Source organism: Mustela putorius, unplaced genomic scaffold (genome assembly GCF_011764305.1).
Source record: "Mustela putorius furo isolate JIRA1106 unplaced genomic scaffold, ASM1176430v1.1 tig00000228_pilon_pilon_pilon, whole genome shotgun sequence".
In the NCBI taxonomy this organism is placed as follows: domain Eukaryota; kingdom Metazoa; phylum Chordata; class Mammalia; order Carnivora; family Mustelidae; genus Mustela; species Mustela putorius.
The window spans coordinates 28,384,085-28,408,745 of record NW_025421322.1 but is presented as its reverse complement, the minus strand read 5'-3'; positions in this window follow the sequence as shown (position 1 = coordinate 28,408,745).

Below are 24,661 nucleotides of genomic sequence, written 5' to 3'. Positions count from 1 at the left end.
GCTTCACCCGTACTCCATTGGGTTAGAGGAGTACATCCAATGCCTTGGATGATACAGGAAGGGGATAAAACAAAGTCCTGAGGCCAAAGTTTCCAGCTACGAATGTGTTGATGGGTAAGAATGTTTGAGCAAGAGGATTCATAACTGATTCAAACATAGAGACGGATCAGGACAAAGGGAATGGACACATGGTTCTCCTAGAACACAGACTCAGAAGCACCTGAAAGTGAGGACTTCCCTCCCCTCCCTTTGTTTAAAAAGATTTTATTTATTTACTTAAGAGAGGGAGAATACAAGCAGGGGAGGAGCAGAGGGCAAGGGAGAAGCAGACTCCCCACTTAGCAGGGAGCCCAGTGTGGGGTTTGATCACCGCCTAACAGACTGAGACACCCAGGTGCCCAGAATTGAAGCCTTTTTGACATGGGGGTGCTGTGCTCCTTTTAGCTGCCTACGATGAGCAAGATAAAACAAAAGGACAAATTAGAGCTTCCCCATTACTTAGGGTCAAAATAGGGATGTCTGGGAGACTTGGTAGAGTGTGTGTGACTCTTGATCTCAGGGTTGTTAAGTTCAAACCCCATGATGAGGGTAGAGATTACTTAAAAAAAATCTTTATTTTTTTTGTTAAAATTAATTATTTATTTGACAGACAGAGATCACAAGTAGGCAGAGAGGCAGGCAGAGAGAGATAGGAGGAAGCAGGCTCCCTGCTGAGCAGAGAGCTCAATGCAGGGCTTGATCTCAGGACCCTGAGATCATGACCCGAGCTGAACACAGAGGCCCAAGGTGCCCAACCAGGTGCCCACCACCCCCCACAAAAAAAATCTTATCCCCCCCCAAATTGCAATCTCTGTCATAGAATGCAATGTTTAGACCTTGTCTCTACAAAATCAGCTAAAGCCGAGCTGAGTGAATTGGAAAGAGTTCAGGCCGTAAGACAAGGTGTCTGAATTTGTAGATCACCTGCTGTGAATAAATCATCTAAAAATTACATCAGAGCTCAAACAAAAGTTCTCTGTCTCTAAATTCACACTTTGAATCACTTTTTTCATTTAAACAGAAAAAAAAAAAAAAAGAGAGAGAGAGAAAAGAAAAAGAAAGGCAAAGAGTTGAATGGAGCCCAGGGAGGCAATCACAGTCCTTTGAAACTCCAAATAAAGCCCTGGATGAAGTAACATTTTTTAAAAACTGGGCTTTGGAACTGAAATCATATAAACAGCAATAATTCCTGCAGCACTGGCTGCATTCTAAATTCTACATCAGAAGCTTGATGCACCATGATTTCATTTTATTAACATTCTCTAATTAAAAATTATTTTTAAAGACAATTTTTTTTTAGTTTAGCCATTTTATGCTCACAGCATAATTGAGAGGATGGTATTTCACATATATTTCCCATCCCACACATGCACAGCTTCCCCCGTGATCTACAACACTTACCAGAATGGTCCATTTCCCACCAAGAGTGAACCCATATTGACACATCCTGATTCCCCAGAGTTCCCAGTTTATCTGAGAGCTCACTCTTGGCATTGTAGTTTCTAGAATTCGGACAATTGTATAACAACATGTATCCATTATTATGGTATCATCCCGTATTTCCAGAGTCCTAGAAATTCTCTATTATCTATTTTTCCTTCCCTCATCCTCCAATCCCTACCTGGAAACACTGATAGTTTTACTGTCTTCCTGGTTTTGCTTTACCCAGAAAGTCATGTAGCTGGACTCATACAGTGTGTAGCTTTTTCTGAGTGGGGTCTTTCACTCAGTGACATGCATATAAGTTTCCTCCATGTCTTTTCATGGCTTGCTAGCCCATTTCTTTTTAACCCTGAGTGATATTCCATTGTTTGAATGGATGGACTGCGGTCTGTCTATCCATTTATCTACAGGACATTTTTGTTGCTTCCCAGTTTTGGCAATTATGAAGAGAGACTACTAAAAAAAAAATCTCTGTGTAGGTTTTTGTGTGGACATAAGCTTTCCGTTGTTTTGGATAAATATCAAGGAGCATGATTACTGTGATTTCAAGTTTTTCAGCAGCTCTCTGGTATAATCATCCCTACACACATTTCAGAGACAAGAAGGCTGAGGTTCAGAACGTCATGATTTACTTAAAGACACAAAGTTAGGAGTCAAAGTTGGACTAGACAAGACTGGGTCTTGGTCGCTGATGTGATGCACTAGAAGTCAGAAGGCAGCCCCAGCCCCAGTTTTGTTCAGACACTCTGAATGCCCTTGATCTGCTGCCTTAGCCACTCTTCTGTAAAACGGTCATATGTCCTCCTGGTTCACAAAGTCCTTGTCAAATGCAATCCTGGGCAGAAAACCACTGTGGATTTCTCATGTTTCCAGTTAGCACTGTGGACAAATCACTGTGTCTCTGGGCTTCACGTGTCACATGTGTGCAGTTAAAAGCTTTGGACAACTTTCCAGTTCTGGAATAGTAGGATTTTATATCTTCACACCTTTCTGGGTTCTCAGTGGTGACCTGGAGACACTGACTGTCATGGGGAAGGATGGGAAGCTGTGAATGCTTCTATTGGAGCTTTGGGGTTGAATAATGTTGGCAATTTTGAAGTCTCATTATCTTACTCCCTAATGCTTTGCTTCTAAACAGCTGTAGTTCTTGGGGGAGGGGGGTTGGAATAACAGTGTTGGAAATAGTTCCATGGGGTGGGTGAAGGTTAGTCGGAGTTTTTAATTTAGAATCTTGGTGACCAAAGGCTGCTCAGAGTTTGTCCCTGGGGCACCTCCGTCTCAAGCAAGGACTATACAGTGCTTGGAATTGCGCCTGTTATTAAGTGGGGGCTGGGTTGTGGAGGATAACACAGCTAGGGGCAGGGAAAATACACTGCAGCAGCCAGCAGGGGCTGGGTCCTAATCTCTGTTCTCTCACGCCATGGCTATGTGACCCCAAGCTCTCCATGCCTGGCTCTCCATAAAGCAAGAATGGTAACACCCTCCAGACTGGTGTTTTAAGAAAGAAAAGAGGGACGCCTGGGTGGTACAGTCAGTTAAGCGTCTGACTCGATTTCGGCTCAGGGTCATGAGATGGAGCCCTGCCTGGGGGTCCGCGCTCAGCACCAGTCTGCTTATCCCTTTCCCTTCCCCCTGTTCCTCCCCTCACAGTCTCTCTCTCTCAAATAAATCTTTAGGGAAAAAAAAATGAGAAGAGAGGTGCAGCTTGATGTCTGGTGGTTAGTTAGCTATTGTCCAATTCTGACTCTACAGAGGATGGTCTTGTCCTTCAATGGACTGGAAGCTGCTTGGGTTGCCCCTTCTAACAGAGCTGTGACGTCTTCCTGATGTCACACCATAGTGTTTTTGTTCTCCTCCAGGGAGGTGTAGGCTGGGAAGTGGAAACAAAGGGAAGCCTAGGCACTGTCTTGCTTACATCCTGTCCTTATAACAATGCTCTAACATTATTACTCTTTTCCCCGTTTATAAAGGAAGACTTTGAGGTGCAGGGAGGTAAAATTTTGCAAAGGCGACTAAGGTAATAAGTGGAAAAGCTGGGATTCAGACACAGACCTATCTGTGAAGAAGGTCTGTGAGCTTCTTCAGATCGGGGAAGGGGGAGTTCCTAATGAGAATTACTGGGGCTTGACCTCCCCATCCAAGGTCTCCCTGCCAGTGGCTGCCAATGGATGGCAAGAATCCGCTTCGCTGAACTTCTCTGGGCTATTCACAACTGTTGGGAGGTTCGCGAAGAAGAGGATTAAGGACACTGCATGAAGGACTGCAGAAATGGCAGAATTCGTGCAAGATGCCTGTGAATTGCTGCCATAGGCAATGATACCTGTTCTTCTCCCGTGGATCTGGGCTGGTCTGTGACCTGCTTTGGCCATTAAAATGAGGTGGAGTTGATGGCGCCCTAGGTCCAAGTCTAGGTCTCAAGAAGCTTTTTGTGCTTTCTTAGAAACCCGCCCAGCTGCCATGTAGACAAACAGGCTAGAATCCTGGAGGATGAGATATGAAGTGGGGTAGAGTCATGGTGCGCCAGCCCAAAGCTAAGCCATGTCCTAGAGACAGAACTAACTTATTGACCTACAGCAGACTGTGGCTTCATGAGTGAGCTCAGCCCAGACTGGATCCACCGAGCAGAATCCAGACCAAATCTCTTGCCTGTAACAGTTGTGAGCTAAATGTATGGCATTCCGTATTTTGGGAATAATTTAAAGTTCGTGAAAGAGTTGGAAAGATAATATCTCTCCCACAGTTTCAATTTCCTTCAACATTATCATCTTATACTATTATGGTGCAAGTTTTCTTGGTCAAAACTAATAAAGCAATATTGGCATATTACTCTGAACTAAACTGCTGGTAGCATTTGGACTAATGCCCTTTTTCTACTCCAGAATCCAATCCAAGATGCTGCAATGCATTTAGCTCTTTTTTCCTTCATCTCCTTGGATCTGTGAGAGTTTCTTAGTCTTCCTTGTTTTCATAACTTTGACAAGTTTAGGATCGCTGGCTAGGTATTTTGTAGCATGTCCTTCAACTTGGATTTGCCTGATATCTTTTGATGATTAGACTGGATATTTCACATTTGGGAAAGGAATACCACAGATGTGAAGTGAAATGTCCTTCTTACCATATCATAGTAGGGGGTACGTGAGACCGTCTTGACATTATTTGGTGATATTAACTTCCACACTTGGTTAAGACAGTGTTTTGGGGGCGCCTGAGTGGTTCAGTTGTTAAGTGTCTGCCTTTGACTCAGGTCATGATCCTGGGGTCCTTGGATTGAGCCCAACATCGGGCTCCCTGCTGGGCGGGAAGCCTGCTTCTCCCTCTCCCACTCCCCCTGCTTTTGTTCTCTTTCTTGCTGTGTCCCTCTCTGTCAAATAACAAATAAAAATCTTAAAAAAAAAAAAAGAACAGTGTTTTCCAGGTTTCTTCATTGTAAAGTTACTCTTTTTTTTTTAAGACAATGTATTTTTGAGTGGTTTGCCCAGTAGATAGCTGTTACATACTACTTCCTCATTGCATTCACGCCTCTCTGAATTTGCCTTTTCCAAGTTATTTCCTGGACTGTTTTCCAACTTTAGTCGTTTGGTCAACAATACATTGTAATATTGTGCTGGACATTGATCTGCCCAAGCAAAGTTCTAATTTCACTTTTGAAATTCTAATAATTTGTCTAGGCTCTGGTCAAATGCTATTGTCTTTGAAAACCTTCCTGGCTTAATCTGTAAATTCTTATAGTATTAATTCACTCATTCATTCATTTTATGGAGTATTGTCTGAGTGCCAGAGTTTCTTTCAGGCCCTGGGCCCCAGCCACAAACCAAACACCTCTCCGGAAACGTGCCAGGAGAGAGATACACAATTAACCCATCAGTTAAATCATTTTTTTTTAAAGCTTTTATTTATTTATTTGACAGGCAGAGATCACAAGTAGGCAGAGAGGCAGGCAGAGAGAGAGAGGAAGGGAAGCAGGCTCCCGGGTGAGCAGAGAGCTTGATGCAGGGCTCAATCCCAGGACCCTGAGACCATGACCTGAGCCGAAGGCAGAGGCTTAACCCACTGAACCATCTAGGTGCCCCAGTTAAATCATTTAAAAAGAGTATATAAGTTTGGTTTTTCTCTGATATCCATGTTCTCATGTTGGAGGTATTAAATTTTAGTCTTCTGATGCATCTCAGTTAGTCTGTCAAGAACTCATCCAGCAAATATTTCATGTGCATGTTTCATGTTCATTCCATGAACCAGGAATTGGGATAGACCTCTACAATGGAATGGCTTACATTGCTCTTGGAGTCACAGAATGTAGACAATGTCTCATCCAGTTCATTCTGTTGTTTTTATTTTATTAATTTTTTTATTTTTAATTTTAGGCAAAGTCTATACCGCATGTGGGGCTCAATCTCATGATACCAAGATCAAGAGTGGTATGCTCTACTCACTAAACTGGCCTAGCACTCCCAATTCATTCTACTGTTAAATTGTGAGATGCGGACAGTAGAGGGATGGCTTCCTGGGGCAGAGCTGGGGCTCCAATCCAGCCAGGTCCATGACGATCTGGCATGGGGTTCTTCCCATTGTGTCCCATGGCTCTGTTGGCTAATGAAAAGGAATGGCTGGCATGTCTCAAAGGTGAGAGCAAATTCACCATCTCAGAGCTGGGGATGGGAGGTTGGAATGTCATTTACCCAGAAATTGGTCTTCCTCCAGGGTCAGGATATGAGACCAATTCATCTCCCCAGAATCGAGACTACCCTGGAATTAAAGCAGTACTCATCAGACTTTGCCCTTTGACTGAAGATCAGTCATCTTCTCCAGGTGTTTGTTATCTGTTTCCCTATTAGAATATAAACTTCACAGTTGCAGAGACTTGTCTGTCTTTTTTTACTTCTATATTAAACACATAAATCAGAGCCTAGTATTTAGTAAGGCATTCAGCAAATACCTATGAAACAGCTGAGTGAATACTGATTCATGAACGATCACGAGATCAAGGTCAGTGATTTGTTTTATAGCAAAACCTGACTGTGTTCTTGTCTTGTCCAAAATCCTATCCTTCTATGGCTCCCCATGGTCTGTAAAATAAGCCCAACAATTCAACATTTATTGGCTGGAGCTCTTTCAATTGTAAACAATAGAAACTAATATTGGAGGAGCCTAATCAAACAAAACAATACACAACACATTTTAAAAGGCAACAGTGTTTATGGCTTACCCAACTACATGTTTTTTTTTTTTTTTAAGATACAATTGGATCAAGGGGTTTGTGACATCTCTTATTATTATTATTATTATTATTATTATAATTTAAATGATTTATTCATTTATTGATTTGAGAGAGAGAGAGGGCACGAATGTGAGCAGGAGAGGGGCAAAGGGACAAGGAGAGAGAATCTCAATCACTCTCCCTGCTGAGTGCAGAGCCTGGTGTGGGGTTCCTCTCACAACCTCAAGATCATGACTTGAGCTGAAATCAGGAGAAGAACAATTAACCGACTGAGCCACCTAGGTACCCCAACATCTCCTTCTCTTAGATCAGCTTTCTTCCCTGTTGGCTTTCTTCTGAGGCATACTCTCCCCGTATGGCAGTTTTTGGTTACATGAGCCAAAACATCCCCTCCTTTTCTTTAAGCCAGTTTGAGTTGGGTTTCTGTCACTTTCAAAAAAGAACGGGTGCTGACTACTCTTCTTCCACCTCTTTGGACATGGCAGGGTGTAGATATGGAGGATGAATAAAGAAATGAAGCGTGAAGGTGAAGAATCAGCGTCTCCTAGTACCTCGGATCCCTCTTGCTGATTGCATCCCAGGAAGCTTGAGTGCAGTGATTTTTTAATTTTTTAATTTTTTTTTGACAGAGATCACAAGTAGGCAGAGAGGGAGGCGGGGGCGGGGAACAGGCTCCCCACTGAGCAGACAGCCTGATGCGGGGCTCGATATCCCAGGACTCTGAGATCATGACCTGAGCCGAAGGCAGAGGCTTTAACCCACTGAGCCACCCAGGCGCCCCGATTGCAGTGATTTTTGACAAGAGCTCGCCTTCCCTAGGCAAATCTCGCCGAACAGTTTAAGCTCACTCAAGGGTTCTTCCTGTGGGAATCAAGATCCTATGGGAACCAAATGTCTCTTATGTTAAGTTAGTGAGATTTCAGGGTTTATTTATTACTGCATGTTATTTATTACTTACATGTTAAACATTCAGTTTGTTTTAAAGTTGCTAACTCTAGGCCATCTCTTTGGTCTCACAAGTTAGAATGGTTTTGAAAAGGTAAGCGGTGTTAACTCTTCTCAAAAGTAGGGGTGGCAGGGCCCTCCACATTTCCTTGACTAGATGCAGTGAGGGCTGTGATGTGATCTCCAAATTTCCCAGGATAGCCAGAGATTCTGGAGATCACCATCATCACTCAGCTTATAGAAGCTGCTACTTTGTTGTGCAAAGCATTTTGCTATTATGTTTTCGATAGACCTGTCAGGGAATTCAGCTGTGTTCATTTTTTTAAACAAAGATGCTCAGCATTCCTGTATGACCCAAAGGAAAAGGGAGACATGTTGTAGAGATGTCTGGAGGCTTTCATTGTGTCCCAGCCTCCCTTCTTCCCTTGGAAGATTGGGGCCAGTGACTGATTCTGACCACTGGACTGTGAAAGGCAGTGATTTGTGTGACTCCCAAGCCCAGGCAATTAAGAGCATCATGTGCTCTCCTTTCTCTCTCCTTCTTGTGTGGGTGATCATGGAGTCTTTATCAAGATAGTGAAATCATAGGATGGAAGAAGCTTGGATGCTGGAGTCACCAAAGGGAGCTGTGAAGATTTGTTCGACATGCAGTGGTTGCTGAGTAAGAATCAAACGTTTCTTATGTTAAGCTGCTGAGATGTCGGGGTTTGTCTATTACTGCAGCATAGTTGAGCCTATCCTGGCTAAGAAAAGCATACATTTCTCCTCCAGTTGACTCATAGGATGGTTGCTGCCTGATATGTATTTAAACAAGATCGAAATTGTCATATATATTGATCCACCTTCCAATTCCTGGTGTTTAGGCTTTGCCTTGAAATTACTTTGAAGCAGCAGACTTGGCTTGAATCCCAGCTCTGTTACCTATTTTTTGGTAACCCTAGACAAGTTGCTTTGCCTCTCTGAACCTCAGCTACTTCAGCGGTAAGTTGAAAATGATTGGGCTTTTGGGAGACCATTCACTTACTTCCTATGTAACTTTCAGCAAGTGGACTCCTTTTTCCCAGTTTCAATGCCCTTTCTGTAGGAAAGAGATAATTGTGCTGCATATCAGCTAAATTTGCCCTAAGGAGTGCAGAATAATATAAGAGCCCAGCAAAGGCACTTAGTGTATTTTAACCTCTCTCTGCCTTTCTTATCCACTGAGGTCCCTTAGTTTTTCCTCTCACTCTACTTTATTCATTTATTTATTTTTTCCTGCTTTCTCAATCCTTAGATCAGAATATTACCTCTTTTTTGAAGAGAACTTGGACCCTTTGGGGGTCACTCCAGTGTCGTTGAGAAGGAATCAACTTTCTAAAATAACACAGAGCAGGTTTGTGTCTGTGTATGTGTGTGTTCACACTATTTACACCCTAGTATGGAAAGGAAATGGCCCTGGAAGCCAAGGGCGAAGTTGAGTCCACACCTGAAGAACATACTTAAATACACTGATAAAGCCTGGAGGACCTAATCATTTGTCTTGAAGAAAACTGAAACAGTCACACTGATAAACGGACCAACTGAGAACAATTAACGTCTCAGTCACTTAAGAGAAACCAAACAAGGACAACTTCGGTGGGTTTGAAGGTGAGAAGTCATTCAAACAGAAACGCAGACCGCAGGATTCCTTGAGAACAGAACATGTAGAACAAGGTCTTACCCCATGCTCCTCTAAAGCAGGAGTGGAGTATGTGCGGAACAGAGTTTTGGGCGGGGTCCCCCATGGGCAGGGCTGGTGGTGAGGGACAAGAACGACACAAATGACCTCATATGGCGATAAATTGAGTTTATGTGCAGATTCTTTCTTTTCTTTCCTTTTCATGATTTTTGCTTGAACTTTGTGGTTTTCCTCGGAGAGATTGGCGCCCAGAAGGAAGGGTAGAAAGAACCAACTGACTGTTCTCAAAACAAAACAAAACTCAACAAAGCCTCTTTCTTCCTCAAGGACTATTCCCATGGAAAGTAAAAAGTGAGTCGACTTGGAATTACCTGACTGCAGAAACAATGCCACTTTTATTAAAGGGAGTTCGTTTTTTTATTCACCCAAGTTAAATATGGCTCCGTAGAACTGCCCAAATCTTCAGAAGGGATATGGCCCTCAGACTAGAGACCACAGCCGAGAAATGTAAGGCTGAAAGAAATATTTTTTTTGAGGGAACCAAAAACAGTGGTTTAGAATGGAGCCACTCTTCTCAAATTATGTTCATAGGAAGATCTGTCGTTCAGATACCACTGGTGAGAAATGAGACCTTGTCCAACAGCATTTTCTACAGTGTCCTGGAATGGGGCAATTACTTTGGTTCTCAGAGTATTTTAAACCAGCCCAGCCATTTTTTAAAAGCACATTTGGGTTTGTTTTGGGGTTCTGGCTAGTGTTTAATAGAACACATTTGTGGGGCGCCTGGATGACGCAGTTGTTAAGCGTTTGCCTTTGGCTCAGGTCATGATCCCAGGGCTGTGGGATGGAGCCCCACATCGGGCTCTCTGCTCCGCGGGGAGCCTGCTTCCTCCTTTCTCTCTCTGCCTGCCTCTCTGCCTACTCGTGATCTCTGTCTGTCAAATAAATAAATAAAATCTTAAAAAAAAATAAAAGCACATTTGGGTTTGTTTTGGGTTTCCGTGTAGTGTTTAATAGAACACATTTGTGGGGCGCCTGGATGACGCAGTTGTTAAGTGTTAGCCTTTGGCTCAGGTCATGATCCCAGGGTCTGGGAATGGAGCCCCACATTGGGCTCCCTATTCTGCAGGCAGGCTGTTCTCTCTCTCCCACTCCCTCTGCTTCTGTTTTCTCTCTTGCTGGGTCTCTCTCCGTCAAAATAAATAAATAAATAAACAAACAAACAAATAAATAAATAAAATAAAATCTTAACCCCCCCCCACATTTATGTTGAAATGGGCATGTTTGCCAGCTTTCCCTGTTAAAAATGTGCATATCATCTTTGGACTCATGACGAGTAAGGAAATCACATTGTGGCACCATGGAAAAGAATTCTGTCCTCGGTAAGGAGAGCAAGGGATTTTTTTTTTTCTCTAATTCAAGGCAAGTATGAGGAACCTGTTATCACTTGTTCCTAGTTCCCTATCATTCCATATCTCAGGAGTTCCCAGAACATGATCACTCAGGAGGGGCACTCTGGACTTAGCCCACAGAGCTTCTGGAAAATACAAGGTTTGTATTTTCAAAATACAAGGTTTGTATTTGCAGGGAACCTTGAAGTTAGGGTTAACAAAGCCTCAGGTGGGCTTGTCCCCTCCTTGAGAATTCATACTGTCTCTGTTTTTTTTACTCAGGTCTCTTTGGTGAGAAAGTAAGTGATAAGTCTTGGTGTGGATCTTGACTACAGTGTGTAGTAAATAGTATTCTTCTTCTTTTTTTAAACAAAAGAAATAACTAGGATTTGAAGAAACCCAGATCATTGCTAAAAAGATTCAAATGGACAATATGTTCTTTGGGGTCAAAAACTCTGTCTTGTTCACCATTTCATCTTCTGTACCAAGCACAACGGTGTTCAGTTAATGACCACTGAAGAAAGGGAGGTCAGAACCATCTATCCTGCATGCCGTGTTAGACAGCTCCACTCAATGTAAAGACGGATGCCGACTGCGGGCTCGTTTTTCCTTCTCTGTTGCCTCAAGATGAACACAAAAAGATATTTTTATGTTGAAAGAATTTTATCCATCATCCCCATGAGGACATGGGCAGGAGAACTAACCAGCACGGGTGTTGACACACTTTTGAGGCATTTTGCAGCCCTGATCTCTGTACTATGTGTTCAGATTCCTTCACGCAGAGAATCGGTCCCACCTGGCTCCTCACACCTCAGAGGCCAGCTGATCTGGTTGCTGCATGATCGGTGTTTCTCAAGAGCTCTGGGCTGACAGCTGTTTGTTTGTCTCCTGCCCTGTACCTTGCCTCCCATAGTACAAGAGCCTTCATCTGGAAGGTTCCCGTGGATGCAGAAAACCTCTGCTCCCAGGAGACACACTGAGGAAAATGTGTAGCTGTGTGAGACACACCATGTAGTCCTTGAGACACTTAGAAACAAAAAAGGGAAAAAGACAATGTAGATACTGTTCTAACACAAAATGCTAAATGAGAGGAACGGGGCGGAGAACCAGTGTGCAGGCGGCCAGAGGCCGATGGCGACCAATGGGGACTCTGGCAATTCTTTCCTGGTTTTGGTGCTGTTGTCACGGGTGGAGGAACATCACAACAACGCGAATGTTACCCAGTGTGTGGACCCTGTGTGTCCTTTTAGGAATGCCCTCGGAACAAATGTTCATCTGGCTTCGGGACCAGGAATAAGTCTGCTTTTTCCTGAGCAGTGGCTCGTTTTCGCCTCGATTGGGACCGGATCCGCATCATTGGCTGCTGAGTTTGGGACCACAGCGCCGGTCAGTCACTTAACGTATGCAGAGCACGACAGCCAGATTCCAGAGTCTGTTGTAATTTCCAAGCCCTTGGAAAATTTCTATCTTTCCTCCTTAACAACCTTTATGTCATGTTTGCACTAATTTTTAAATTTCCATGGATACTTTTGGTATAAGGCTGTAAGAAAGAATGACACGATGATAATTATCAACTGCCCCCGATCTGGGGAGGGGTCCCCTGAGCTGGCACATGACAGAGTGGGGGGAGTCTGACAGAGGAGGAGGGGGTTTCAGGGAAGAAGAATTGTGCACGAGAAAGCAGAAAGCTGTGAAGCGGCCGTGGGTGCCGGCTCCACTGCAGTGGTATGAAGGGCATTCATATAACAACACATTGCTTCCCCCTTCACATGATCTTGCTCTCCCCGAGTGCATTCTGGATATTTCTAATGCAGTCTGTTACGGTGGGCAAGCAAGACTCGTGGGAGGTGATCATACAGGAGCTGAATTCGGCCCACCGTTCCTTCCCGTTAAGTCCGCTCCAGGGGCCTATTAATCCTCCTGGGGCTGGAAGAAAATGTAGGGCGGCCCCAGAATTGTTCTGGTCCTTTTTCATTTTATCAGCAAATAGTGTCTAAATGGAGGAATTACAATGTCTTATCCAATACCACTTGAAATTGATTAAGGTAGAGGCTTTTGTCTTCCTCTGGCTCAGGAGGGGAGTCTGCGGGGGGGGGAGGGGTGAGGTTGGCTCTTTCTGTCCTTTGCTGGTTCTCCCTGTCCCACCTTGCCCCACATCTCTGGGCTTCTGAGCCTCCAGTGTGGAGTGCAGGGAAGGGGGCGGAGTGGGAACACTGACCTGGACATGGCACACATGTGTGGGCCCAACTTCTCACCCCACCTCCTGCTTCAGCAATCAGCACAAGCAGAAGCAACCTCGTAGTCTTTGCTTTCTGTCGCAGGGCTGCCTTGTGGTCACCCTGCTGGGTGCCAGAAGACGTCCTGGTCTTTCTGATGTATGCCCAGGGGAAGATAACCCCACTGGATAGCAGTTTACTCATGAGGGTGGCAGGTGGAGATCTAATGTTTCTCTTCCCCATGTCTCAGAAGGTTGATACTAAGGAGGATGCTACAAACTCCTAGAAGGTCCCCAGTGCGGAAACTTGGTCATCCACAGAAAAATCACCTCAGTAACGCAACAGGGGACAGCTTCCTCCCCACGCCCTGTTGGACAATTCCCGGAATCCCCCTCCCGTGCCTAGTGGTCATGTTCCATAAGGCACTACCTTCATGGAAGCCATTGTCTTAGCTATGCCTATTGGAGGAACACAGGTTAAAACAAAAATCTAGCGATTAGATACCTTTTTCAGGTTTCTCAGAAGTTTCGAGCTGACCCTTTTGTATGTGCTTCCCTGGGAATTTTAGGGAACGCTGTCACTGGGAATGTGTCATTTACACTTCCTGGATGGGACAATTGCATCTTTCTTCCCACGGATGGCTATCTTCTTCCTTTGCTCCGAGCCAGGACTAGCTACCTAACTCACGGGACCCAGTGCAAAATAAAAACGCCGGGTTCCTTGTGCAAAAATTAGTAAGAATTTCAAGATGACTGTGGCAGAGCATTAAACCCAAGTGTAGTGGGGAGCAAAGCCTGGCATGATTGCGTGAAGCTGACCCTGCCTCTGGCCTGTTACATTCGCCGTGCTTCTGATCTGAGATGACGCCACAGCAGGCCTCTTTCACTGAGACGCTCCGTCTGGTCCATGGGAAGCGCACATCCTTTGTCCGGCATTTGCTGATTCGGCTGCTTCAGTGAGCCTTTTCGCCCTTAGGCTTCGCATAGGTCACATGCAGTGTGCTGAATACTTATATTATGGCCTTCAGGATGGTTCCTGATGATCCTAGCCTCTTGATTTTGACGCTCTCCCATACAGAATTAGGGCTGAACTGTGTGACCCGTAGAATACCGCAGTTGGTGACTTCTGATGCTAGGTCCTAAAGGACACGAGCGCTTTGACTTTGGTCCCTTGATTTTTCTCTCTCTGGGACTCAAGAAGCCCTTTGGAGATGACATCATAGAAAAGAATTGTCCGGAAACGAACACCAACTTGCTGGCCATGTGAGGGAGCTACCTTGCAGGGGACGCTCCAGCCGCAGGCCAAACCTTGGATGACGTGGCCCTGGATGACCTTTGACCACAGGATCTGAGATCCCAAGCCAGAGCTGGCTGGCCAGGCTGCTCCTGAGTTTCTCAAGCACAGAACCATGAGAAGTCACCAATTATTACTGTTGTTTTGAGCTGCTAAACTTTGGGGTGACAGGATGTGCAGCGAAGGATAACTCTTTGTCGCCTCTGGGAGAGAGATGGTGGGATATTTTAGGTCTGAACAAGTAGGATGACCCAGAAGAGAAAAGCTCTAGTTTCTGGTGGTACTGATCTCTTTTATATGCTCATTTAAAAAAATATTTTATTTATTTATTAGAGAGAGAGAGCGCACTCGAGTGCGAGCACGGGTTGGGGGAGGGGCAGAGGGAGAGCTAAAAGCAAATTCTTAACTGAGTAGAGACCCTGATGCGGGGCTCGATCCCAGGACTCGGGGATGATGGCCTGAGCCGAAGGCAGGCTTAAGTGACTGAGCCACCCAGGCGCTCCTCTATGCTCAATTTTGTATGAGAGATTTAAGCAATTTATATGCAAGTCTTTGCCACTTATTCTGATTTTCTGTTGCATCTTGTTCAAATACCTTATTCTAGAATATGTCCTCAATTTATCTATCTTTCTTTCTTTCTCTCTCTCTCTCTCTCTTTCTTTCTTTCTTTCTTTCTCCAGTTATATTTTCTGTATCTGACTTGGAAATCAATGGGACCCATGTCTTGATTAGAACATTTTCCTCCTTCCTGTCCTCAAGGATACCATCTCTGTGAATTGGTTTTGGGAAAAGTTCTGCATTACAGAACTTAATTGATTTAGTGTAACGATATCCCTACCACAGTCAGATTGGGTAGCCGTGGCCTTGGAAAACCGAGGAGTCCAAAACAGTAGGAATATTCATTATACAACAGAAGTCTGGAAACCTGCCCACATTCTGGGAAAAAATCTCTTAGCCAAAGAACTGAAACTTCTGTTCAGATTTGCATGAGTAAAGTTCCAAAAAAAGTCTCTTCTCAGAGAGAAAGAGCGAGAGCGAGAGTCACTTCTGCAATTCTGACCTAATTCTGCTAATAAGGAATTTATTACTAAGGACCAGATAATTTATTTAGCATCTAATCACAGATGTATTTCCCCACAACGAGGACCTAGATGGGGCGTTGCGGAACTGAAGTGCCAGTTATCATACTTCCTCTAATGATCTGTGTGACCCAGTGTAACACGCATGACCTCTCCATAGTGCAGACTCTGTCTCTGCGTGAGTCTGAGAATATCTGTTGACCAGAGATAAACTATCATGGGGCTTTGAAATGCTGTAAATGCTTTACCTCTTTGAGGTTTCATTATTATTTTGTCTCTCATATTTAGAACTGTTTTCTGGAAGAGGGAAGAAAAATGGCTTATATGACATTATAAAAACATTAAAAGTCAAATAAAAAACAAGTCAGGGCATAATGACTGTTAAGCCAGTTTCTGTTAATTGAATCATATTTCCCCACCGATTTGCATAAAGGATGATGATTGGTTTCCATGGGGGCAGGGGGCTTGCAGCGAAACAGAATCACACTGAGAAGTGTCGAAAATCTCTAAGCAGTTATTTTAAGATTCCAAATAGAGGCCAGGAGTACAGTATGACAGTAAACATATTGGGTTCTTTGCAGAAAGGTCCACCCGTGGGGAGATATACATTTAGGCTGGAGGCCTTTAGATAATCAGGAGATCCTCCCAACTCCAAAGGAAGGGAAATCCTGCTAGTTAGCACAGGAATACATCCTGCCCCCCCGCACCCAGGGAAGAGAGGTAAATAGATGTGTAAAAGTGGAGGTCTGGTTGGTAGGACACAAATTCAGTAGTTTCCAGAGATAGCGTTTCCCTGAAAGAAATGAGGGGCATATAGGATTGTTGGAATAGCTGGGTGGGGGAGGACATCAGGGGACACCAGCACGGCCAATCTCATCCCGGAGCACCCAAACGGGTTCTCATGAACTTCGCAGGGCAAGAATGTCTGGGAAGCTCCCCCCACCCCCCAGTCCTCCGATCATGGCAGGAAAGCAGTGGTTCTCAGGAACCCTCTGGGAGGCTGCTGTGAATCTCTCAGGCCTGGCTGCTACCGCCTCCAAAGCAAAGGGCCCCGTCTCTCCTGGGCCCTTCAGATCTCGCCGGCCCTCTCATTGGCCAGCTCTCTCTGGGAACCACTGGGGGAGGGGCATCCTGGGAGAGGAGCCCTGCTTCTTTTGTGCAAAGTGGACAGAACTTAGAAGGAAGGGAAATGATGTCGTTTCCACAAGAGACCGTCTGGTGCAAGGGAGAAGCCAACTAACCTTAGGCTACTCCCCAGTGTGCGCTGTTCCCAGTGCCGGCCCTACCCACACGGTCTCTGTGAACCAGCAGCCACTTCAGGAGCGAGCTAGCACTCATCCTTTACTCTCCTTCCCACCTCCCCACTTTATTATTATTTTTTTAAAATAAGGGCTAAAACTTTGGGTTTAGAGGCCTAGGAACAACTGGGATGTAGCCATCAGGACACAAGCCTGAGTCTATATAAGGGAAAATCTCACGTTCTTTTCGCATCTGATACATCTAAACTAGTGGTTCAGACTTGGTTGCATCAGAAACACCTCGAGGCATCACTCCACCCCCAGAGTTTCTGAGTCAGCAGGTCTGGGGTGGGACCTGAGATTTACATTTCTCGCGAGTTCCCAGGTGATGCTGATGCTGCTGAATTAGGGACTCGACTTCGGGAACTCTAGAGCAGGCAGACAACACAGAGCAGACAACTCTGTGTCTTATCTCAGTTTGCTGCTGCTTGGAGTCAGGCAGATCCTATAAAATACTAACTTTGCTTTAATTATTCTTACTGAGCTTGCGTATGGTCCCTATCAAGTAGCACCGATACCCACGCTTGGCTATGCATGTGTGAGTGTGTGCTGTGTGTATTTTAGCCCCATAGCCTTAGCAGGTCATCACACAGCTGAATGAAAATGGGTGGGCTCGTATTTCCGAGTGCTGCCTTATTTAGAAACCAAGAAGGGTACCTGGTACTGTGCGTATTTTCCTGATTGAGCCAGAATACCAAATTAAACTTTCGAGTTGATGATTTATTTATTATTTCATTGTGAGTTTTCAAAAATCAGCATTTGATAAGTAAATGGCCCAAATCATACTTCGGCATTTGTGGAAGTAACATCAGCCTTGATGAATTATTTGCTTATTCAGTGAATATGTAATTTAATTCTATAGAAATTGCATGGCAATTTAGCGTGCATTAATGAGTGGATACTGTCTCATAGCTTAATGAACCTGTCATCCTTTTAAAAGAGGGGAACATTTAAGGAATTAACAATCAACTGAGAAGAAGTCGATTCAGAAATTTAATGGGCGCACCCAAACTTTTAGGAAGGCTTTCAGGCAAGGATTGACAAGATTTCAAACACCCAGGTCAATCCCTGAGGGTAGCGGCTATCTTTCTTTGAAAAGAGTTAGAAAGACCCACGTGAGCACCCAAACAATGTCTCCCACTGGGTAGAGGGCCAGCTGTCACTCAACTTCTGGTGGTCTGCATCTGTCAAATGGGAAGTTTGAATTCTTACCTTATGGGATCGTGGTAAAATGAAATGAGATCATGAAGAGATGTAAGTTTTGAAAGGTAACTGATTCACAATAGATTGATAGGATTTTATAACATTGTAACGCTACTCTTTACCTTAGCCACAGTTCCCCTCTCTTTCCTCCCTCTCTTTCTGTGGTCTGTCCTCCCCACCCTCCCGCCTTTCTGTCCTTCCTTCTTTCCTCTCTTCACTTATTAAATGAACATTTTTTTCCCTTTTCCCTCCTCCTTCTTCTTCTTGCACTGACTGATTTATTTTAAAGGGTACACTTCGGGAACAGCCAGATGGAAGCGATGCATAGGGCGGAGTATGGGCTGGTGGCGTGGAGCTTCCTGTCCCCTCCAGGCCTGCCATTTTCTGAGCAACCACACATTCACCCACTTGGAAGCTCCTCAATGAACATTTCTTTCAGGAATCTGAGACGACCCATTTTTTGTGGCAGAAGATTCAGCCATTCTGAATCGCTCTGCCCTCCCCACCCACGTTGCCCTTCTCCCATCTCTGTGCACATCGTTGTCCTTCTGTGTCAAATTTCTCCTTAACCCTCGAGATGTAACGCATCACCTCCTCTGTGAAGCCCACCATGATCAACTTTGAACTATGGCAGAGTTCAGGGCTGTTGCCTGCATCCCCTTCCATCTTGTTGCCTACTCCCTTGAACTGAAATTGTCTGTATTTATAACTGTCTTCTCCAAATGCAGAAGCTTCTTGAGAAAATGATTTTCTTGAGAAAGGTAACTTTGGCACCTGATCCAGAGATAAGAAGTTGGTGAACAAGTGTTTTTTTTTTTTTTAATGCTGCCCCTGGTGCTCACACCAGCTTATGATTTGGGGAATTGAAGCTGGGACTAGGGTGTGGTGAGCAATGTGCATAGTGTACAAAATCTACCATGGCCAGTCTCAGCCTGAAGCAGGTGCTTATTCCCTGGGCACTTCTTCTTCTTTTTTTTTTTTTTAAATTTTATTTATTCATTTGACAGACAGAGGTCACAAGCAGGCAGAGGGAGAGGAGGAAGCAGGCTCCCTGCTGAGCAGAGAGCCCGACGCGGGGCTCGATCCCAGAACCCTGAGATCATGACCCGAGCCAATGGCAGAGGCTTAATCCACTGAGCCACACAGGTGCCCTCCCTGGGCACTTCTATTGGACACTTGGAGTTATTGAAAATATCCATCAACATTTATTGCACAAGATAGATGTATTGGCTTCTTTTAGACTTTTGAACTTCAATTTTAATTCTTTCATTCACATATTTCCAAGGCTCGCAATGGCATTATTACCATTCCAAACTGTCTGAGCTAACGCTCCAGGATGCTGAGGGCCTGCTAGGTGCTAACTCCCAGGGATACATCACTGGGCGCCGTGAACCCCCTTCATCTTCAGCCCCATTTTAACTCTCATTTTAACTCTGGTAGGGATGAAGATGGGGTGGGCGGCTATGTGTAAAGTACTGTACTTAAATGGTTGTAATGGGAGGCTACAGGGCGTTCAGTTTTATAAGACTGAGGAAGACAAGGTACAGGGGAGGACGGAGTACTGGGGGGACGGACAGACCTGGGGAAGGAAAGGACTGTGGATTATTCACACTAAAGCTGCCGATCTTTTTGGTGCCTCACTCCAATCCTCAGTTGCTGGGGTGGCTGGCTGCCCAAACAGAGTTGTGCCTTTTTTGGAGCATTGCCTTCTGCCAATAAGCCCTTCTCCCTGAGATGCCTGGGAGGTTGTTAGCTCCTTGCAGGTGGATACCTCCTTCCCTATGGGTCCCTCACGGCCAGTGACAGATCTGTGCCTTGTTTCGAGGTGAGGCAGGTCTGTGGTGCCATTCACCGTCCTGAGCTCCCCGTGGGGTTGGGCTGAGACTGGATTTCAGTTGACGTCACCACTTTGCCCTTCCGCTGCCTCCTCCTCCTCTTCCCTTCTCCCCGCAGGTCTGTCCCAAGAGCATTTCCCCAGGAAACCACTGATGCAAAGGACCCCCATCTTGGACTCTGCTTCCAGGGATTCAGGCTTAAGACAAAAGGACAACAGCAAAGATGACAGTACTGCTACCAATAACTTGATCTCCACGGTGTTGCATGGGAGCACTTAGTGAATTCTTACAAAACTCCGTGGGTTCTCATCCCCATTTTGCAGACGGGGATCAGAGACCCTCAAGGTGTTTGCCTCCGTTCACACAGTTGCTAAACTGGGAGGCAGATCTGGCAAGTCTGTCTTTGGTTTCACCACGGAAGGCACTCCTTGGCTAGTGTACCCGCACACCTCCAGCTCCAAGAGCTGCGTGCGGCAAGGAAATTTCTGCAGGACTCTGGGGCATTCCTGAGTTCTGAGTCCGTGTCCTTGGTGGGAACAGTTGGGCTGGGAGTCAGGAAGCCTGATTTTGGGTCTGGGTCTATGCCTAGTGGCTGTGCGATGGCTTCTCCTTGGGTCTCAGATCTTTTACCTGCAAAATGGGACCAACAGTGGCTTTGTGGTGTTATCATGAACATTTTATGAGAATGTGCATTCCTTACACCTATGCCTGGTGTTTAGCAGGTGGTGAAATTATGTGGCCCCCGCCATGCATGAGGCCATCTGACAGCAGGTGCAGAGGCTGGTCCTAAGGGTCGGTGTGGCAGGAGCACTGGTGAGCAGAGACATGAGCTCTGGTGAGCAGAGACATGAGCTCTGGTCTTACGGCAGACACCACTTTATGTTCAAGTTTCTTTTGTTCTTTGGTTTACTTTTTTCTCCTCAAAATGTAGCTGCCCAGGGCTGGTTTGGGGGCTCTAGCATGATGCTCTGCAATCTTCAACATGTGGTTTCTCCTGCAAGGTCCAAGAGACCTGCCTGGGAGCCAAGAGAAGGGAAAGAGAGATGGACCTCCCCTCTCCGTAAGGACAGTTCCTGGAGAACATCCCATTTGTACTTCTATTCCTTTGAGAAAAACTTAGTTTAGGTATAGCTATATCTTTTTGCTGAGAGGCTGGAAGCTGGGATTTTATTATTGGAAGAAGAAGGGCAAGTAGCAGTTCCCAACTCTGGGGAGAATCTGGGGTTTCGATGGGGGTCCCAGCTAGGAAGTCCTCATGTACCCTCACTAGGTGTTGGCTGTAGGTATTATCTTTGTTTATTTTCATAGTCACGATGAGGACATGCCCATTGAACAGAGTAGTCGGTTCAAGGGTGGAACTCAGATGTGATCACAGCCAGGGAAGCCCTCAGGAGCACACACAGACTGCTATGCTGTATTGCAGCACCCAGGGTGGAGAAACACGGTTTGAACTCATGGATTTGCTGTGGACTAACACATGGACTTATTTTGAGAGGTTTCAATGATCCCATCTGTAAAATGGAGCTGACACACATACTTAGCGGAGTGGTTTTATGATCAAATGAAATAAATGACAACCCAGGACAGCTCTTTGTCTACAGGAAAGTGCTCAGAGAAAGACCAACTGATTTCTTCCTTCCTTCCTTCCTTCCTTTCTTTCTTTCTTCCATTTTTAAAAAATTATTTATTTATTTGAGAGAGAGAGAGAGAGCGGGGGGGGGGGGGCAGAGGGAGACTCCCAAGCAGACTCTGTGCTGAGCATGAAGCCTGATGTGGGGCTATATCTCGCGACCATGAACTCATGACCTGAGTCAAAACCCACAGTCGGATGTCAACTGACTGCACCACACAGGCATCTCAAGACTGACTGATGACTTTTAGTGACCATGGGACTCTGAGTTCCAATGGGAGTGGAGACAGAGGAGCTGGTATCACCTGACTGTCACCTTCCAAAAGATGAGGATGTCTGCATGAAGTGTTATTTTGGGGATGATCCTCAGGCGGCAGGCTGCATTCGCTAGTATTTCAGTCCCTTCCCCCTGTGGGGGAGAACCATGGCTGGCAGGAATGCTTTGCTGTACTGTCCTAGGCAGCAGGAAGAGCAGGGCAGACAGGGGCACCAGGCAGAAGAGGAAACAGATGCAGGCTGCAGAGGGAACATCTGCCGTGTCACTGGGAAGCCCCGCCTCTGGGAGCAGGCTCAGGAGGGTTTGCTCACTGAGTCTCGCCACATTACTGCGGGCCACTTCTAGGAACATCAGCAAAGGCTTTGTCGTTCTTTGCTCTTTGCTTGTCATAGATGCAGGACGAGAGAGGGCATCGGCATGGCTTCCAAGGGGCTTGGAGTCCAGGGCTCTGAGGCAGCAGAGGCTCAAGGACTAATTGTAGTGAGTCTGTGAGCGGCTTTTGGCTTGTGCGGCCAAAGGTTTCTCATCAGCTGCTGCTAAAGTGGTTCTGCGTGATGCTGTCTCTCTAAACTGGGCCAGTGGGTCAGTCGGGCTTTAATAGGCCAGCTAGACTCCCCATATTTACGTGTAGGGCCAGATCTGGGGCAGGAAAAGATTTGGACAAAAAAACCTATTTAGACCTTTCTGTGCTGTTGCTGAGGGCACGGACAGCTGTTCATTATTTATGGATCCCACAATTGTGTTTCGAGCAGTAACCTTATTTGAGCATACAAATAAGTGAAGGATAAGAGAAGAAAACAAAAATGCATTGCCTTGTTTCTTTTTTTTTTCCTTCTCCTCCGAATGAAAGGTAGGTGAAGCAGTTTTATATTTGCTGAGTCCTAGCTGGCCTATTACCCAGGCAGCAGGAATTAGAATAGATTTAATCCTCTAATCCATACTAATGGAGACATTAAAATGCTGTTTATTAAATTATCTTTTTGACGTTTTAAATATATCCTACTGCAGCCTTGCAGGGGAAGCGTTGAATAGCAGTAATATTTAGCATTTCATCCATGTTTCCTGTAATTGGGCCAGGCCCTGGGCTGAGTGACACACATGATCTCATTCGGTCCTTGCTGCGAGAGCATGAAAAAGCATTGATGTCAACTCCCATTTCATAGATGAGAAGCTGGAGGGGTGGGGAGGGTAAAAAATACTTTGCCAAAGCTCCTCCTGCTGAGAGGTAGGAAAGCTCCGTTGTTCTCGGAGAGTTCATGCCCTTGGCCAGTGCACTGTATTGAAGGGGGAAGGGGAGGGAGGTCCCCGCAGCTGGGTGGTGGGAAGTCCCTGTTTCCGCTGCGACAGGAGCTAATCTTGGCTGGGTGCCCACTGTGTGCTGAGCACAGAGCGAGGCCCTTTGCTTACACAATTTCATTTTGCATCCCGAAGAAATACTCATGGGTGGATCCACCTCTGAGCGTCTCTAGAACCTTCCCTAGCAAAAAGAATCTTGAATTTTTAGAATTTACGATTTGAAGTAACAGAACAACTTTACTGACATCTGGACCCAGGAATGCCAGTAAATGAGTTGGCTCGTTCATTTGTTTACGTCAACGTTTATTTTTTGAGTACCGACTGTGCCCTAGGCGCTAATACTTTATAAGAGAACAAGACAGGCAGACTTCTCTCCTCAGGAAGCTCATGGGGACTATTTGCCAGCATTGGGGAATATCAGAATTACAGAGACAATCCCATCTTAAGTCCTAATTTTAAGGGGAGAGATATAGAAGGCAAGAACTTCACTACAGCATGGGAAGTGCTCTGACAGAGGCTGGAGGCCAACTGAAACTCCATGGTAGCTAGTCTCCATGATGGCCCACAGTGGTCCTCACATCTTTCTGTTTCATGCCCTATGTAATCAATTATCTCTCCCACCAGTAGGGCTGACCTGTGTTTATTGCTGTTTTAAGACATTTGTTATGCAGCAGTACACAACTGAAACATTCAGGAACACAGTCTGGGAAGGAAGGGGATAGTAATCATGAAAGGCTTCCTGGAAGAAGTGGTCATTGAGCTGAAGAACGTCCTGAAGGCATTTTCTTTTTTTTTTTTTTTAATTTTTTATTTTTGAAGGCATTTTCTTGAAGAATGAGGAGTCCATGTGGCAGAGAAAGGGTGCTGGATGGTAAAAGCTTTCTAGGAAAAAGGAACAATAGGTTTTAGTTCCTGGTTTCAGCTCAGTTAGGGATGGTAGGAATGCTTACCAGGCCTAGGCAGGGAATGCAAGTGAGTGAAGCAGACCCTTTCTGTTGTAGGATACTGTGCATGGCGGGGGCAGGGGGATGGGCAGCGGACGGCCTACGCCTCTCAGCTTCAGCTCATTGCCGCCATACCAGAATACAGGCCCAAATTTGCCAAATCTTCCACTGTGTCGGGATAAGTCCAAAATTGTACTTTAGTATAAAATCTAATTTTCCAAAAGCAGCCAACCCTGATCTGTCAGTGGCCCAATGTCCCCCGTCTGCAACCTCTTATTCCAGAACTCCTTATGAGTCTACAGGAAACTTAGTTTCTCTTTTCTCTCTCTTGTTAAAGACTTATTTATTTATGTATTGACAGAGAGAGACCGCGAGAGAGGGAGAACAAGCAGGGGAAGTGGGAGAAGGAGAAACAGGCTTCTGCTGAGCAGGGAGCCCGATGCAGGGCTTGAAACCAGGACCCTGGGATCATGACCTGAGCCGAAGGCAGATGCCTAACAACTGACCCAAGGGTCCTGAAACTTCGGTTCTCCTGTGGGCTGATCATAAACCTTTGTCTTTTGCCTCCTGCTTAGCCTGAGTCCAGGGTGGCTGGTGCAATGATGACCCGCGTCGATGGTTTTCTAACTGGTGTAGAGTAGCACCTTAGCCGCACTGAGCTCTGGTGGGAGGAAAGGAAGCCAGTATTAGACTTCCAGAGCACATGCAGACTTCCAGAGCACCTCAGCAAAGCTGTCTCAGTGTAATATTCTTATGCCAAAAGTGTGGAAGCAAAATCACAGGACACAAGGTAGCTAAGTACGGTGAGCCCTGTGTGCATTTCTGAAGCACAAAGCCTAGAGGTACACGCCACGGCTGGCTTTTTAAGTATGCCTTTTTGAGATGCTGGTGGGTAGCCTG